This window comes from Genypterus blacodes, unplaced genomic scaffold (genome assembly GCF_046128005.1).
Source record: "Genypterus blacodes isolate CSIRO-AG114 ecotype Tasmania unplaced genomic scaffold, CSIRO-AGI_Gbla_v1 ptg000072l_1, whole genome shotgun sequence".
Lineage (NCBI taxonomy): Eukaryota > Metazoa > Chordata > Actinopteri > Ophidiiformes > Ophidiidae > Genypterus > Genypterus blacodes.
Genome location: NW_027466882.1, coordinates 3,476,783 through 3,495,179, shown reverse-complemented (window position 1 = coordinate 3,495,179; position 18,397 = coordinate 3,476,783).

The following is an 18,397-nucleotide window of genomic DNA, read 5'->3' as shown; positions in this document are numbered from 1 at the left end:
TTATTGTGTGTAAAAATGTTGGCAGCGGACAGCATGAAGCCAAATAAATTAAGGCGTCACTTGAACACCTCACACCCCAACCACGCTGATAAGCCGCTTGAGTTTTTTCAGCGAAAACGTGCCGAATATGGCCAACAAACGGTGCAAAAAAACCCACACCATAGCAGAGGAGCTCATACTTCCCGCAGCAGTAGAGATTGTCTCTGTCATGCTAGATAACGCAAGTGCCGAAAAATTTTAAATTATCCCTCTGTCCAATGACACAATCGCCAGACGTTTACATGACATTGCTGACGATCTTCAAGAACAGCTGGTGGATAAACTCAAAGGCAAACGTTTTGCCTTACAATTCGATGAAGCACCTGACAGCAACAAAGACTGCTTGTTTATTTATATTCATTTGAGAACCTGCAGGAATTTATTGAAACTACTGACTATGATCCCACCTCAGTGATTCCATGTATTAAGCAGCAAATTTCATCACTGATGGGATTCTTTAAAAAGTACTTCCCTGAAAACAGTTCCCAGTATGACTGGGTGAGAGACCCTTTCAATACACCAGCTCCCACTGGTTTCAGTTCTGCAGAGGAGGACCAGTTCATTGACATGACGTCTGACTCCACATTGAGACTGAGAGGTTCACATCACAGACACTGAGTGAATTCTGGAGTGTAGAGAGGCAGTATTTATTCATTTTATTGAAGTTTATTTTCAGGATCAAAAGGCTCAATTAGTTGGTTAATGTGTTGATGGTGAAAATGTTTGGTATAGTATAGTAAAATAGTTTGCACTTTAAATATTTTCTGGTTCACACTAAAAAACAAGGTTAATTAAGTTATTCTTTGTTGTGGGTGGATCTATCTTTCTTTTCTTTTTCTTTTTTTTAGTTTTCCTTAATGTTAATAAGGATACAATGTTATTCAGAGGTGTACTTGTAACAATTTTATAGACAAATTATACTATTTATTGTCGTGGCAGAGGGTGGGGGGGGCGCAAAATTTTTTCTTCTTCCTTGGGGGGGGGGGGGGGGTCTCAACAGAAAACAATTGAGAAGCACTGGTCTGGAGGGTCGCTTGTCTGGTAGCCGAAGGGTCGCCGGTTCGAGTCTCAGGAAGACCAACATGAAAACGGACGATGGGCTGGTGGCTAAAAGGTATGCCAGCGCATGTCCTGGGCACTGCCGAGGTGCCCTTGAGCAAGGCACCTAACCCCCAAATTGCTCCTGGGCGCCTGCAAGAGGCAGCCCCCCCTCACTCGGCATCTCTCCGCAATAATTGTTGTATATGGACCTTATTAGCATGTGTGGGGGTGTTTACGTGTGTGTATTCTGTCTATGTACAATAATAATGCAATGCATACAAACTGAGTGAGGAGAAGAATTTCCCTTCGGGGATCAATAAGAGTGTTTGTGCTTTCTTTCTTTCTTCTAATCATTGGGTCAGCCCAGATGGAAGACCGTGCCTGCCTCGTGCTCTGTTTCGCATATGCTACATTATCGCATGGGATCGATCTTGCAGGCAAAGGGGAATGATGAAATCGGTAAATTCAATGTGGTTCACAAAAGGGTTTTCCGTTTTTGCTGCAGACTTTTGCAAAAAGTGTTTAATCTGTGCAGCACACATTGCAGAGGGAGCTCAAGCACCATTTGACTTAAAACAACACTGTGCGTACCACCCTTAGAGTGGAGGAGCAGTGGAGCGTCAGAATGGCACACTCAGGCCAAGTTGTGCAAAGCCTGTGATGAAACAGGAGTTTCATGGGTTAAACTTTTACCCGTGATTCTATTCCATATGCACACCAGACCACAGGGTGGGCTTGGTCTACGCTGTTCGAAATTGTTTATGATAGACCAGCTCTTACTGCCTTAACACCGACCATGACCCCAGACCCTAACCTACTTGTCCATGACATGATACAATATTGTGTGCGGCTTCTCGTCTAAATTGCATCAACAGGTGAAAGCTGTCCAACGGCCTACTGCATCAGGACCACAGCACCCCTTCAAACCTGGAGACTGGGTGCTGATCAAGGACTTCAGGCGTAAGCATTGGAAGTAGCGGCGCTACCGGGGGACATTCCAGGTTCTACTGACCACCTACAAGGCACTAAAGGTCGAGGGCCGGGTCGCCTGGGTGCATTGCAGCCACTGCAAGGAGCTTACATTGGACGGAGCGGCCTTTGAGAAGCCGGCTGACGAGGTGAAATAGTGATCCACTGACAGGATCACCTGCTCCAACTGCACTACACACACACACAATTCACACGACCAGGGTGTACGACGTGCTCTGCCCTGCTGATACTGACATCACCGAATTCACACGACCAGGGTGTACGACTTGCTCTGCCCTGCTGATACTGACATCATCGATATACGGTTGGATCCATAGCCAACCTGAGACCACAGGAACACCTGCAGAACATCAAAGACTGCTAATTGTGATTCTTTGCTTTTCAAGTTTAAAAAAGGTTTCCAATATCAGGCAAGTGATCATGCCCGATTGGAGACCACTCCATCGCTTTGGGCCAGGGCCAATTGCTTTCCGTGTCATTTTATTCTTTGTAATGCTCACAATTCCGTTTGTAGCAGGGTTGATATGGAGAATCCAGGGAAATTCCACAAAGGGGGAAATGGCCGCCCCGCGCACCAAATGTGGCCTATCTGCGGCTATCTGGCACACTGAGGGGCTTGCGAAGCACCATTTCCAAGCTAACGTCTGGTGCCGTTATGCCAATCACACCACCTTTTACAATGGCCAAACTAACTGTTATGTCTGTTCTATTATGCCCTCCTCCGTCTCACAGCAGTGCATATGGGCACACCGCGGATCCAAGGATACATGGATTTGTGCGTTTCAGGCATCTAATAATAGGGCACAACCCGCAACTGATTGTTCTGTTACCACATTGCCAGAGGAGCCCGAGGATAGATCAATTGGTGTTGTGACAGAGGGACGCAATCTGGTTAATCTAACTTGCTTTGCGTCACCCCGGCCTGTAGGTACAAAACCGGGTGGGTGAAACTTGGGTGTTATAGACTTGTTCCGATGCGGAACCATTCTGTCCCACCCTACGAAGTGCATCAGAGGGGCAAGGGTCCTTTACATAGATAGCCAGGGCATTGAGACAATTTGCAGTTATTGCCCCCACCACTTCAGGCACCATCTCAGTAAATTCCTGGGCTTGGATCTGTGGTGATCACCAGACTTATACATCTCTACCTCCCCTTTGGTCTGGCGTGTGCTCTGGTCCAATTTTCTGATCACACTTACATCGTGTCCGCTGACACGGTCCACATCGAGCGCCATGAGGCCCTCTACAAAACGCATGACCAGAAGGTGGCACTCTCCCTTTTCCCATGGGCCGGTGTTGGTAAGTTGTTGTTGCGCCTGGAGACTACAGAATACCACCTTCAATCCTTCGCGAACATTTCCATTACAAATGATAGAGCTGTGAAATCTGAATTGTGATCAAATCACCGCCCCCCCGCGTTTGTGTGTTACTAGGCGTATCCTGCTGCACCTACATTCCTGACAATGATGCTGATGGCCAGGTAATCGATCAGGCCTTGGCCAATTTGATCGCCCTTCGTGATCAATGACGGCTGAGGAGGTCACGGATGAACCGTTTGGCCTCTGGGCCATCCTAAAGTCATGGAAACACTGGGCTTCTGTAGTATCCGTCATGATCGTGGGAGGCTCAATTCTCCTGTGTTTGTGCTCGGTTTGTTGTGTCCCACTGCTGAGGCACTTTGTGTCTCAAATGATAGCGTCCTTTGCCTCGCGTGACAAAGCTTGCACCACTCATCCTCGCTTGGTCCCCGGGGAACCTCTGAAAATTCTTGTTTATGAGGTCTTGTTTGTGATATGCTTCTTCTCATCCCCGGTAGGGGCGAGGGAGTGTTGATGTCACAAGATGCTCCGAAATGTCTGTATTTAAATTCTGTGTGTTTTCCCAACTCCCAACTTCCTGTGTTTTTTCCCTTCCCTTTTGTGTCAATTGTTTGCATATCTGAGGGTTAACGAGTTGCGTGGAATGTGCCACCTTGCCCTGTACAAGGTGGGGTAGATATGTATTAAAGGTTTCCTTGTTATTTTTCTCTTCTAGAGTTTGTCAAATATGACAAAAAGTGGGGAATGTTGTAGAAAAATAACTATCTGTGTGTATTACATTACATTACGATCATTTGGCAGACGCTTTTATTCAAAGCGACTTACATTACATTACCACCCTTCGCAGAGGGGGGAGCAATTAAGGGTTTGGTGCCTTGCTCAGGGGCACCTCGGCAGGGACTTGAACCGGTGACCCTCCGGTTCCCAATCGGAAGCTCTACCCACTGAGCTACTGCCTCCCTAGTGTATGTATCAATAACCAATCAAATGTGTTTAATCATATATATTCATCAACATTTAATAACCAATCAATGTTGTAGGAGGACCGAGCAAAGAGTCCTCCAGCGTGTTCGTTGGGTTGGTGAGTTGAATGAGGAAAAGACGGACTGAAACTTTCAAAGAGTTTTATTGTGATAAACCGGAAGCAGCTCTGGTCATCTCTCAGCATGCGATGAAGAAAGGCCACAAATTATCTCCGGACATTTGCCTAAATGCTGTGAACTGGGGGCGTTCCCAAGCTCAAGATGACGCTGCGGTCAGAAAGCTGCGGATTGGTTGGCCGGTGGTTGCCATAGCGACGTTACTACAACCCCTAGTTGTATAAGCTATTTGCTGGGGGGTGCACAGGCATGTCATGTCCTGACTGTTTGTAGATGGTCATCCTCTGGTCAATTTCAGGTTATCTTCAGGTTATCTACAGCTGCAGAACCTCCTGGACTTTTATTGCCAGGTGTGGGCCCCTGCACATCTGTGTAATCACAAAATCTTAGCCCTCTAGCTTTTAGAATGGGCAACATATGTTTACTGCAGGTAACATAGTTTTACTACTGGGATAATCTGTCTGTTTTCTGTCTTATCTCCAGACTTGTCGGGGCCAGCACTCTGGCTACTGTGAACTATGTTCACCCCAGCTTCTTCATTCCATTCTAAATTTACTCTAAAATAATTGTTCTATCTCAACAATGTGTTTAGTTAATCAATATAGCCTGTAGTGTGAGGTACAAAATGATGTGTGTTACTTGGGCCTTCACCTTTTCCACATAAACCTGAAGATTGTTAAGGGTTTCCTTGTGCTTGTTGTCGCACTCTCCGGCCTTGGGTCGGAGGTGCCTGTGTATCTCTGTGCTGTGACTGGGAGCGGACACCCAGAGGCGCCCCTGACGCCCTGGAACCATCCAATCCCTACTTAATTTTGACTGTTTAAGAAATCATGTCATGTATTGCATCTTGGTCTTTCAGTTTAGAACCTGAGTTGACCCACTGCAGTGTAAAGGAATAAATTGATTCTTCATATTTACTCCTGAGTCTTATCAATTGTCTCACCGCAAATTTCCACCACAGTTTTGTAATTTTGTAACAATTTTGGTTTGTGGTGTGGCTTGTGATTTTTTTTAGGATTCTGCATCATTTATCGTATCTCCCCTGTACTTAACAAATTCTCCTTTGCCAATTGAATACACCACGTCCTGCAGAAGACAGCAAAAACATCTTCAACAAAACAGGAAAACTTATCCATTCTACCATTATCAATTAGTCTATAGTAATATGTATAACACACATCTTGAAGATACCGGGTACCTCCTGCCTAACAGGCAAGCACCTTTACCTGCTAGGTTACCAGGACGGCGGTTAATAAGTTATTAGCTATGTAATATTTGTTCTAACTCTTACGCTTAGATACTCCAAAAGCACTACTTAGATACCTTCCAAGATGTCTGGTTCTCTCTGGCTACCACCTCTGACAATCATTTGAATAACAGATCAGACTTGAATAGAAAACAACATGGGAAATCTGATATTGTGTATAGTTCAGCTGCTGCCTTATCATGCCCAATGTTAAATGATCCTACACTCTGATTTACTCTGCGCACATTGGTCCAAGGGAGATACCTGACATCCAATCTTAGATGCTAGTTCATCCATATTTGGGGTCAGGTTCTGAGAAGAGGAAATCCTAAGGATTGAGTGAAGGTGTTCATCAGTGAGATGACCCCTGTGTGAGGTTTTGTTCATCTTCATCAAAGAGAATAGTTGTTCATACAGACATGTGCTGTCGAACATAGAAAGCTTTTGAGCAGCTTGGGGACAGATATGGGGCATTGCGGATGAAACAAGGAAACTGTGCAACGCCAACAGAGCCATACTTTGTTGAGCGTGTCACTACACTGTGTTCAATCAGCTCCATTTGGAGGTTGGTTGGTGCGCTTTCCACGTCAACTGCAAACGGATGACTAAGCAGTCCAAACCCACATTTCTGGGCTTTAAAGTTGGCAAATTGCCGGGTAAACTCGGCTGCATGGTTTGGTAGCACGGAAAATGGTTCAAGTTTCCTTGCAGCATCCGAGTCTCCCACAGGCACAACTTGGTTTGCCCTCACGGCAGCGCACATGTCTGTAATGACACGGGCCCGCCCCTGAAGCTGCAGGTTGAGCACATCCAGATGGCTTGTGGGATGTGTAGTATTACCGGTGCATGGGCTATTTACCAGCGGGCCAGCTGTAATAGACATTTAATATTATCTCGCGGGCCAAATATAATTACACTGCGGGCCAGATTTGGCCTGTGGGCGTGACTTTGACACCCCTGACTTACAGTATATGCATGTTGTTGTTGTTGTTATTGTTATTAAAGTGGCAATCGAACAACAAAAATCTGCCACTTGAGGGAATTTGAAGTCCTTTCCAACGCGTCACGATGCAAGAACGAGGTCCTCCATTTGATATACCTTTGACATTTTATTTTGCCTTAGATGGAAAAAAGCTTAAACCAAAAACACCAGGCTTTGAATATAGAATACAGCCCGTAATATAAAACAAACAAAAACACTACCAAACAGGTTACGTTACCTTTACGTTGACGGTTGAAATACTGTGTGGCTTCCCAGTTCCTAATTCACCTGTGACTCTCCTTTATAGACTTCATGAATGATCACCTCCAGTGCCCTCTGGTGCGCAAGTGGAGCAGTAACAATAACACTCACGCAACTCACACACACACACACACACACACACACGCACACATGCGCACATGCACACACAATATAGCACACATCAAATTGGCTACAACACACTGGCCCCTAATTGTTACTGTAAAATAACACAACAATTAAACACCATACAAACAATGGAGCCAATGAAATATCCATAATGCTCATGTGAGTGTTCATGAGGTAAGAGGTACCCCCACGTAGTCTTGATTCAGCTTCCTGCAGAAGACCTTTCTAACTGGTCTCTCCAGTATGTTGCATTTGGTCTGAACTTTAACAGACCGCACAAGTTCTCGTGTGTCAGAAAAGGTCTGCAGTAGTTTCCCCAACAACCACGAACCGCGAGGGGCTGTAGAGTCAGCTACAATGACAATGTCTCCTGTGACGAAACTTCTCTTGTCCTTTAACCACCGTTGTCGTTCCTGTAGCAGTGGCAAATACTCCCGAATCCATCTGTGCCAGAAGAGATCTTAGAGGAATTGAACTTGCCTCCATCGTCGTTTGGTGTACAAGTCGCTTTTCTCAAAGAGCCAAGATGGTAGAGCAGGTTTGCCTTTCAACAAGAGGAGGTGATTTGGAGTCAAAGGTTCGAGATCACTAGGATCATCTATGACCTTTGGGATGGGACGATCATTCAAAATGGCTTCCACCTCACAGAGAAAAGTTTGCAATCCTTCATCATCCACACTTTGCTGATGAAGTACTGAGTTTAGCACCTTTCTGACCTTGCGAATGATTCTTTCCCATACTCCACCATGATGTGATGCAGCAGGAGTGTTAAAGCTCCATTTGACTCCAGACTGAAGTAATGAGTTTTGAATTTTCTTGTGGTTCAGAGCTGATAGAGTCTCTCTCAGTTCACGTTCAGCTCCCACAAAGTTGGTTCCATTATCTGATCTAATATGTGATACTTAGCCTGTTCTGGAAATGAATCTGCGCAGTGCACTTATGCAAGAACTGGTGTCAAGTGAGTATGGCCCTACTGGCCATGCAGGTGAAGATAACTCTGTAGCGTTTAATGAGGCTGTGGCCTCTCTTCACCTCAAAAGGGCCAAAATAGTCAATGCCCACATTAGTGAAAGGTGGGAGGTCAGGTTGAAGTCTTTCTTTTGGCAAGTCTGCCATCTTTTGTTCACCCAGCTTTCCCCTATAACGTCTGCAAACGACACAGGAAGAGAGGATCTTTCTAGCAGCCACATTTGCGCTGGTGATCCAATACTGTTGCCGAAGCCTGGAAAGCATTTGATTTCTTCCGCAATGTCCTAGTCGCTCAGGAATGTGGCGTAAAATGAGAGTGGAGATATGCTGGTCTTTAGCAAGAATGAATGGGTGTTTCATGCCATCAGGCATTCCTGCTCGGCTTAGCCTTCCTCCCACTCTCAAGAGCCCCTTTTCCAGCACTGGATCAAGTTTGTAAATGTGACTGCTTTTCTTTACTCCAGATGTTCCCCTTTTCAAAGCAGTTATTTCCTCACTGAACTTGTCCGGTTGACAGTACCTGTCAAGTTCTGTGTGTTTTATGTGACCACAATTCTGCCCAAACTTGAAAAACTGCTTGATCAATCGTTGAAGGATGCAAAGGACAACTCAATTCTTCTTATTCTGTGATTTTATTTTCTTGAAGATGTTTTGTTTTGGTTTGATGGTTTCAAAGACATAAACAGAATAGTGGAATAGGTTGATAACCTTGGAGATAAACAGAAAAGACATGCATTAGTTTTCACTACCTCAAATAAACACAAATAAACACTTTTCTTTACAGTATTTCTAAAAAATAAATGTATGCTAATGTGTACTAGACTCTCGAAGCAAACAAGGTCATTCAAATTAACATAGGATTTCAAACTAGTTAATGATTAAAGTAACAGTATACATACTTAACTAAAGTTTCAATAAAGTACATAGCTTCAATTAGCATAAGCAAAATTCAATTCAATCAATCCAACTCAAATTGCATGTGACTTACTAATTCAATCAAAAGGGCATAGAGAAGCATGACATCAATACATCATCCACATTCAAAGTTGTTTTATCCTACCAGTTGGGTCTTCTGACTGATCAGGAGCTGTGGTCGTGTTCTGTGTCCAGGAGCAGGTGAGAGAGCTCTCTGAGCTACTTCCAAACATTTCATGCCATGCTTTCCCATGGGTGCGCAGGCTAATATGGTCCCCCTAAGAGCACATCCTGAGAGTTGAGTTCCACCAACTAGGGCGTGTGGTTGCCCCCTGCAGGACTGGAGTGCACCTGAGTGCATCTTCTGAATGGGCTCAATGCAATGGGACTTGACACAACAGTACCGGATAATGGCACTTTCAGCAGTGGCATAATCTTCAAGAGACAAGGTTTGACCACCCAATGTGGCTCTGAATCTTTGCATCTCCTTTTCTACTTTGTTCTTTTGTTGAGTTATGTGAAGTCCACTGCTGGACACAGAAGCTTGCATTTCTTGTCTTGTCTGACTCAACAAATGTAACATCTTTCTCACCTGAAGAAAGCAAGCAACTGACGTCTTTAACCTTTTCCAGGAAGAGAAATAGGTTATCAGCTGGTTCGTTGCATTCTGTGCATTTTTGATGAAGACATGGTTATATTGCTTCACCAGCAGTTCCTCTATGTTAGCAATGGATAGCCGGTTAGCTGTAATGGCTGGACAGCTGTTCTCACTCTCATTGCCTCCTCTCAGTGGTCCATTGACGACCCATCCCAATAGGGTTCTGACAGCATAAGGCCCTTCACCCTTGCTGTTTACCACTTCCCATGGTTCCATCACTTTTGACACATTGGTCCCAATTAACAGCTCCACATCAGCATCGATGACTGGAATTTCCACAGAGTTTAAGTGTGGCCAAGCACTTAACTCTTCCTGTCGTGAAATGTTATTACAAGTCACAGGCATCTCACACTGTGTGTACACATCAGGCAATTCAATGCAGGTGTTACTGTTGAGAGCAGCTAGTTCCAATCCTGAGATAACGTGACTACTGACAAACCTTTCTTGGTTCATTGTTCTCAGTAAGATATTGGCGCTTCTTCCTTTCACCTTTAGATCCTTCATGAGTCGCTCGGAACAGAACGTGGCGTTGCTGTCGGGATCTTAGAATGCATAGGTCTTTAGTATTTTGCTGCCTTTCTTATCCTTGATCTGTACAGCCACAATTGGCAAGAAGCAATCCTGTGCTCCGGCCCCTATATGGCCACATGTCTTTGGAGAACCTGCATACCTCTTCCCTGCTGTTTGTTGCTGTGTGTCTTCTGATTTGATTGCCTTCTCCTTTGAATGGATGTGGAGGATGGTAGCATGGTTCAGGTTACAGAACTTGCAAGATAGACGGCTATTACAGTCTTTGCTCATGTGTCCAACAGACAAACTCCCAAAACAAACTCCTTTCTCTCGGTGCAACTTCTTTTCCATGTTGGGGCACACCTCCAATCTGTGCCCTTCTTCACACAGCAGACAAGATACTTTTGTTGAGTTTTCCTCCCTTTGCCTTTGAGTTGCAATTCCTGATTTAACAGCTGCCACAGAAGTAGCGAAACTGCTTCCTTTTCCCTTGATGCAAACCTGTGGGACTTTGCTTCCACTTCTATCCTTTAAAGGTGAGATAAATGTGTCTTGGATGTTTCCAAAGATTGGATTAGAAACAATAGACACTTGTCTCTCGATGAAATTGACAATGTCACTGAAACCTGCTTGACGACGGTGCTTCTCCTGTAGCTCATAGACAGTGTTTCTCCATCTTTCCCTCAGTTTATATGGTAACTTCAAGATTATAGCACGCATGTTGGATGGCATATTCATCTCTGACATGTGACAAAATTCGCATTACAGCAGACAAGTAGGAACAAGGCAAAGGCTTGCAAGGCCTTGACATCCTCCGATTTCACTGGTGACCATCCAAGAGCCTTTTCCATGTATGCAATGGCTAATCTTTGCTCATTTCCAAAGCGTTCTTGTAAAAGTGTCTTTGCTCTTTGATATCCCCTGTCAGGTGGCATGTGTTGACAGCTTTTGACCAGCTCCCTAGGTTGTCCTTTGGTGTGCTGCTCCAAAAAGTACAAGCAGTCTACACTGCTAGCAGCCTTTCCTTCCACTCCGTGCTCAAAAGCTCTGATGAATGTGATGTACTCCAGAGGGTCTCCATCAAAGCTTGGTATTTGTCTTGGGGGTAATAATAATGAAGATTGCTGCTGCACTAGTAGAGCTTTTATCTCATTTTGCCTTTGCATGATGGTGAGAAGATTGCCTTGGTCCACGTCGGTTTGTGCTAAACCAGCACGCTGAATGGCTTCATGCATCAAATGTGTGTCAGATTCCTGTGTGGGATGCATGGCGTGATGTGTTTGCTGAGATCCTTGAGGCATGCTTGGTTTGGGATTCAGAGCATGAACTTTTGGTCCTGGTGGTGGATGACTGAACTGATGGCTTGAGTCCTTGGGCTGTGCCTCCATTGGCACTGCAGCTATGCTGGCTCCTAGTGATGGATGACTGAACTAATGGCTTGAACTTTGAGGAACAAATTCCATAACAGAGCGTCTGAGAGAAGATTTCCGTTTTAAAACGAAAAAATGAATTAAAGCATCAGTTGCTGAACCTCCTTTGTTAGTTTGTGTAGTTTCTTTATCCTGGAATTCCTTTCCTTTTGATGTGATATTATTTTTGTTTCCAATGCTTTAACCGTGAGTTTGACCGGTCATTTACCAAGCTCCTCCTCCGTTTCATTTTGATTGACAGGTGCGCTCATGTTGGTCGATTGATTGATTGATTGATTGACAGTTTCTCAACAAAGCTTGTAGCCAGTTTTTCAACAAAGCTTGTAGCCAGTTTTTCAACAAAATATAGTGGCAATCAAACAACAAAAATCTGTCACTGAATTTGACGTCCTTTCCAAGGCATCACGATGCAAGAACGAGGTCCTCCATTTGATATACGTTTGACATTTTATTTTGCCTTAGATGGAAAAAAGCTTAAACCAGAAACACCGGGCTTTGAATATAGAATACAGCCCGTAATATAAAACAAACAAAAACACTACCAAACAGGTTACGTTACGTTTACGTTGACGGTTGAAAAACTGTGTGGCTTCCCAGTTCCTAATTCCCCGCTCACCGTTCACCTGTGACTCTCTTTTATAGACTTCATGAATGATCACCTCCAGTGCCCTCAGGTGCGCAAGTGGAGAAGTAACAACAATAACACTCACGCAATTCACGCGCACACACACACAGACACGCACACGCACACACATGCACGCACAATATAGCACACATCAAATTGGCTACAACAGTTATGACATGTGATATGTGTTAACTGATGTCAGGCTGTGGTGAAACATGAATGGGTTATTATAAACCTGAGCATTTGTGAGCATTGATGGGATGGTTTCCCATCTTTGCATATTCATAATACGGTGTATTGCCTCATGCTGGTTCTGTGAAGTCTAGTGACACAAAACTGTGTCACTCACTGTTGTCAAATCCTCTGTTTTATTGTTTCATTACCAAACTTGTCGGGCCAGTACTTTGCCTTACTGTGAACTATGTTGCCCCCCATTTTATTCTATATATATTTTTCCACAGTTGTTCTATATCAACAGACTTAAAAAGCAAATGTTAGGCCCTTTTCCTTCCTAACTATTAGCTATATGTAAGACAGGATTTTCCCACCCTAGCTGAGAGGGTTCTGAAATGACTTCCATTTGCAACCACTTACTTGTGTGTCTGGCTTTACAACCTTTAAAGTATAAAATACAGAGCACGTGTAAATGTGGAGAATGACACACATGTTGCACTGACATGAAGCCCAGGCTTGACAAACTGCGTAGGAGCCACCACTCCCATCAATGTGCTCTCTCAATATTTCTCTCTGCCCCCAGCAAATTGATTTTCTTTTTCATGGTTAATTAATCTATTTTTTATTTTGTTGTAGTAGCCTATTGTCACTGCGTTTAGTAACTCGCTTGCATATGAGGGGCCTTGGCTTGGCTGGAATGTTATGGTATATAGGTATATACATATATATATGTATACATATATGTATATATATATATATATACCATATATATGTATATGGTATATATTTGCCCAGCAAAGGATGTTCTTCCTGAGTCAGCTGAAGAAGTTCAGCCTGCCAAAAACATTGATGGTACGCTTCTACTGTGCCATCATTGAGTCCATCCTCACCTCCTCCATCACCGTCTGGTACGCTGCAGCCACTGCCAAGGACAAGGGAAGGCTGCAGCGTATCATCCGCTGTGCCGAGAAGGTGATCGGCTGCAACCTGCCATCCCTCCAGGACCTGTGCGCCTCCCGGACCCTGAAGCGGGCAGGCAAGATTTTGGCCAACCCTGGACACAAACTGTTTTTAACCCTCCCCTCTGGCAGAAGGCTGAGGTCCATCAGGACCAAAACCTCACGCCACAAATCCAGCTTCTTCCCCTCGGCAGTGGGCCTTATCAACAAGGCCTGGGTCTTCCACTGACTCCACAATAAACCCCTGCATGTTCACTTTATTAAACAGTAGTCTTAAGTTAATTTATTTTTTATTTTAACACCTTATTCATCAGCACTCATTTAGTTAACTTATTTAATTTAGTGTGTTTTTAATTCACCGAGCTGCTGTTTGTACATGTTGTTTTATGTTGTTTTATATGATGTCTTCTGTTGTATTTTTCTATATGTTATACGTTGCACCCAGAACCACAGCAAATTCCTCTTAAGTGCAAACTTAATTGGCAAATATAGTGATTCTGATTCTGATTCTGATTCTATCATGGAAAAGTTTAGGAACCCCTGCATTAACCAACTCAAACCGTCTTTAAATGACATTTTATGGCAGATCAAGTCAAGTCAGTTTATTTGTGTAGCACAGTGGGTCCCTCGGGAGGTGCAATTCCATGAGACATTCCCTGTCCATGAATGGCTTGGTGTGCAATAGGAACTTCCAGTGGGATTATACAGAGGTACAGAAGGCATGCAGGGCAAAACACATAAAAGTCATGCATTGGGAGATAGCATGCAACCAAGGGACGAGGGACAGAGAGAGAGTGAGAGAGTGGGAGAGGGAGCCGCAGAGTCCTGGTGGTGGAACACCCCTGCATCCTTCTGGGAAGGCGGTGTCTGTCACTGAAACAGCCATGGAGCTGAAAAACAACTGACCGCTAATCACTTTCCTGCAAGTAGGAGACTGTGCCTACTGCCAATTTAGCAGATATCGAAGTTTACTGAGAAGAAGTTTGTTTTAAGCGGGATTTGAAAACTCAGAGAACCTGCCTCTTTAATGGGTGCAGGAAGTGCGTTAAAGAGCAAAGGAGCACGGTACGAAAATGCTCTATTTCCAAAGGTCTTCGTCTTGACCTTCGGCATGAAAAGCAGGCCTGCCTACTGAGATCTTGTAGATCGCCCGGGAACGTACTTGGAAAGGAGCTAGGCCATTTAGTATCTCTTCCGGTTCCGGCGCTGTGCAAGCGGCAGCCAGCAACAGTTGCGCTCCCTCTCTTTCTAGCCTTTTAGCTGTCTTCTATTAATGTTATGTGTTTTTTGTTGGTTAATCAGTTGACTCAGTTGACTAGTGATTCCCTAACATCACATCACAATGCTGTGGAAAGTTGTCTCTGTTTTCTCTCATTTTTGGGACAGTTCTTCTCCACCACGTGGCCGTCTTTGCTCAACACTACGGCAAAGTCTTTGTTTACACACGCAGTCAGCTGGTTTATCTTCGGCCGACCGCGATGGCACGGAAAAAGCCTGAAATCCCCAAGGAATTGAGAAGGAAGTACAGGGGATGTAAGGCTGGGGTGAAACAATGAGAGAAGAAATGGAGATACAAACCGTATCTCCCTTCGATCACCATGGGGAACGTGAGATCGCTAGCTAACAAGACGGACAAGCTAGCGGTCTTGGTGAGGACTCAGCGGGCGAATCGTGAGAGCAGTGTTTTGTGTTTCACTGAGACATGGCTCCACGAGGACATCCCGGACTCCAACGACAAACCTTGGGGTCTCCTTTAATGAGAAGAAGAGAGCCTTCCAGGTCAGTGATAGGGAGCAGATGAAGCGCGTCCGGAGGCTGCTGAAGGAGAAGATCCAACAGGGCAAGGACACCTACAGAAGGGGGCTGGAGCGAAAGCTTCAGCAAAACAACCTGAGGGAGGTGTGGAGCGACATGAGAACCATCACTGGCTAGAAGCGGACCGGTAGCCAGTCAGCAGGAGGGGACCAGGACTGTGCCAATGAGTTAAACCTGTTCTTCAATAGATTTGACCACTTCTCCAGCTCTTCAGCCATCGACCCCCCTCAGCCCTCCAGTCACACTGATTCCCCTCCCGCCACCCTTCCCCCACAACAACACCATACCAGCTATCCTCCCCCTACCTCCACCTTCCCCCACCGATACTAACTCCACCCCCATGCCTCAGAACACCTCTGCCCCCACCACCACACACTGCACACCTTTCTTCAAAGCAGAGCAGGTCAGGAAAGAGCTGTGCAAACTCCGCCCAGGTAAGGCTGCAGGTCCTGACGGAGTCAGCCCAAGGGTACTGACAGCATGCTCTGCCCAGCTGTGTGGAGTCCTGCAGCATATCTTCAACCTGAGCCTCAGCTTGGAAAAGGTCCCGGTGCTGTGGAAGACGTCCTGCCTGGTTCCAGTCCTGAAGAAGTCACGTCCCAGCACCCTCAACAACTACAGACCGGTGGCGCTGACGTTCCACCTGATGAAGTCATTGGAGAGACTGGTCCTGTCACTCCTTCGGCCCCTGGTCAAACCGTCACTGGACCCTCTCCAGTTTGCCTATCAGCTGAAACTGGGAGTAGAGGACGCAGTCATCTTCCTGCTTCACTGTGCCTATGCCCATCTGTACAGACCCGGCAGCACCGTGAGAGTCATGTTCTTTGACTTTTCCAGTGCATACAACACCGTCCGGCCTGCTCTGCTCGGGAGGAGCAGGTAAACTCTCCCCTGGTTTCCTGGATAGTGGACTATCTAACTGGTCGGCCAAAGTTTGTCAGACTGCAGGGTTGTGGTTCTGACACTGTGGTGTGCAACACTGGGGCCCCACAGGGTACGGTCCTATCACCATTCCTGTTCACCCAGTACACATCCGACTTCCAATTCTGCTCGGAATCCTGCCACCTGCAGAAGTTCTCAGATGACTCTGCTATAGTGGGCTGCATCACTGAGGGGAAGGATTAGGACTCCTTCGTCGAGTGGTGCGAGCTGAATCACCTGCAGCTCAACACTGACAAAACTAAGATTATAGTATATCGCACTACACGAGCTGGTGGTGGACCTCTGCAAGAAGAAGTCACCGCCCACACCTGTGTCCATCAATGGGGTGACTGTGGACTCAGTGCAGGTATACAAATACCTGGGAGTGCATTTGGACAACAAACTGGACTGGTCTAAGAATGCTGGGGCCGTTTACAAGAAGGCACAGAGTCGACTCTACTTCCTGAGGAGGCTTCGATCCTTCAATGTCTGTAACACCATGCTGAGGATGTTCTACCAGTCTGTGGTTGCCAGTGCCATCTTATTCGCGGTTGTGTGCTGGGGCAGTAGGGCGAGTTCAGCAGACGCCAACAAGATTAAAAAGATCGTCAGGAAGGCTGGCTCCGTCCTGGGGGTTGAACTTGATTCGTTGGAGGATGCTGCGCAAGCTACGGAGAATCATGAACAATGACTCTCACCCTCTCCACCAAGTGCTGGCCTCATACAAAATCACCTTCAATAACTCCTCCTCCCAGGTGTACTACTGAACGCCACAAGAAATCCTTTCTCCCTGTGGCCATCGGACTCTATAATAAATCTTACCTCGGGTCTGGGTGGGACGTTGGGGACATAGGGATCTGAGCCCCCCCCCCAAACCTGCTTCACTGTCACTTTATAGTTCATCGCACTACACGTTGCTGTATATCATATAAACACACCGTTTATGCTGTAGTTGTATAGATCGTAATTACTCATACCTCACAGTCAGATGCACATTTGCACTTTGTAACCTTGTCCTCCTTATATACTTATACTGTCAGAATCAGAATCAGAATCAGAATAGCTTTTATTGCCAGTTAAGTTTACACTTAAGAGGAATTTTTTGTGGTTATTGGTGCGATATTGTGTGTACTTATAATCTACTTGCATTCTTGCACATTTCTTTATTGCACTAGTTTAGGTAATTTCTGGTTCTCGTTTTCATTCTGCACTGTACTGTACTGTACTTTCCCTTGGGATAATAAACTTTTATCTTATCTTATCTTATCTTATCTTATAGTGAGAAGTAAAACCTTAAAGTCAGCCCAGGCACTGACAGGAAGCCAGTGTAGCGACGCTAGAACTGGTGTAATATGATCAAACCTAGGGGTTTTTGTTAGTAGTCTTGCTGCAGTGTTTTGAACAAGTTGCAGTTTCTTAAGGACAGAGAAGTCCAAACCAGAGCTGAGAACATTACATTACATTACATTACATTACGGTCATTTAGCCGACGCTTTTATCCAAAGCGACTTACAATAAGTGCGTTCAACAAAGGTCGATAAACCTTAGGTCACTAGAAATCGTAAGCGCTCACAAGAAATCGTAAGCGCAAACATTACAGTAATCCAGTCTGGAGGTGCCAAATGCAAATCTGTTTCTCAGCATCTGCTTTGCTAAGAAACGGTTTGATTCTGGCTATATTTCGGATATGGAAATAAGCAACCCCTGTAGTGTAATTAATATGGCTGCTAGTTAGGTCATCATGAATGAAGTGATGGGACAATTTCCAAAATAAACTAGTAGATTTTCAAGTTTCTGTCTCTGCTTATTTGGTCCCAAGATCAGTATTTCACACTTATTAACGTTAAGAAGCAAAAACTTGCATTTTTTAGAAGGGGTTTAATGACAGCTGTTTTAAAAAGCAGCAGGCACAACCCCTGTAGAGAGCAACATATTTATAACTTCAAGAAAAGAGGCTCCAAGCACTGGGCATAGATCCTTTATCATTTTAGCAAGGAGAGGATCAAGTAGGCAGATAGTGGGTAGTGTTCAAACTGGCCAGTGAGACTGTCTCAAAAAGGCTTAGTGTACATGACAGAGACTGTCCCTCGTGGGGCGACATGAGAAAGTGATATCGTAGTGGGAGCAGAGTCATCAATTGTTGTTTTATATCATCAACCTTGTTCGTTAAAGACTCCATGAAGTCATTTGGTGCAAATTCAGTGCTGACTGTGGCTGCAGGTTTGCTCGAAAGCTTTGCCACTGTGTCGAAGAGGAATTTGGGGTTGCTCTTATTGTCATTAATTAGATATGCTTGAAATGAATATAATGTCAGGGA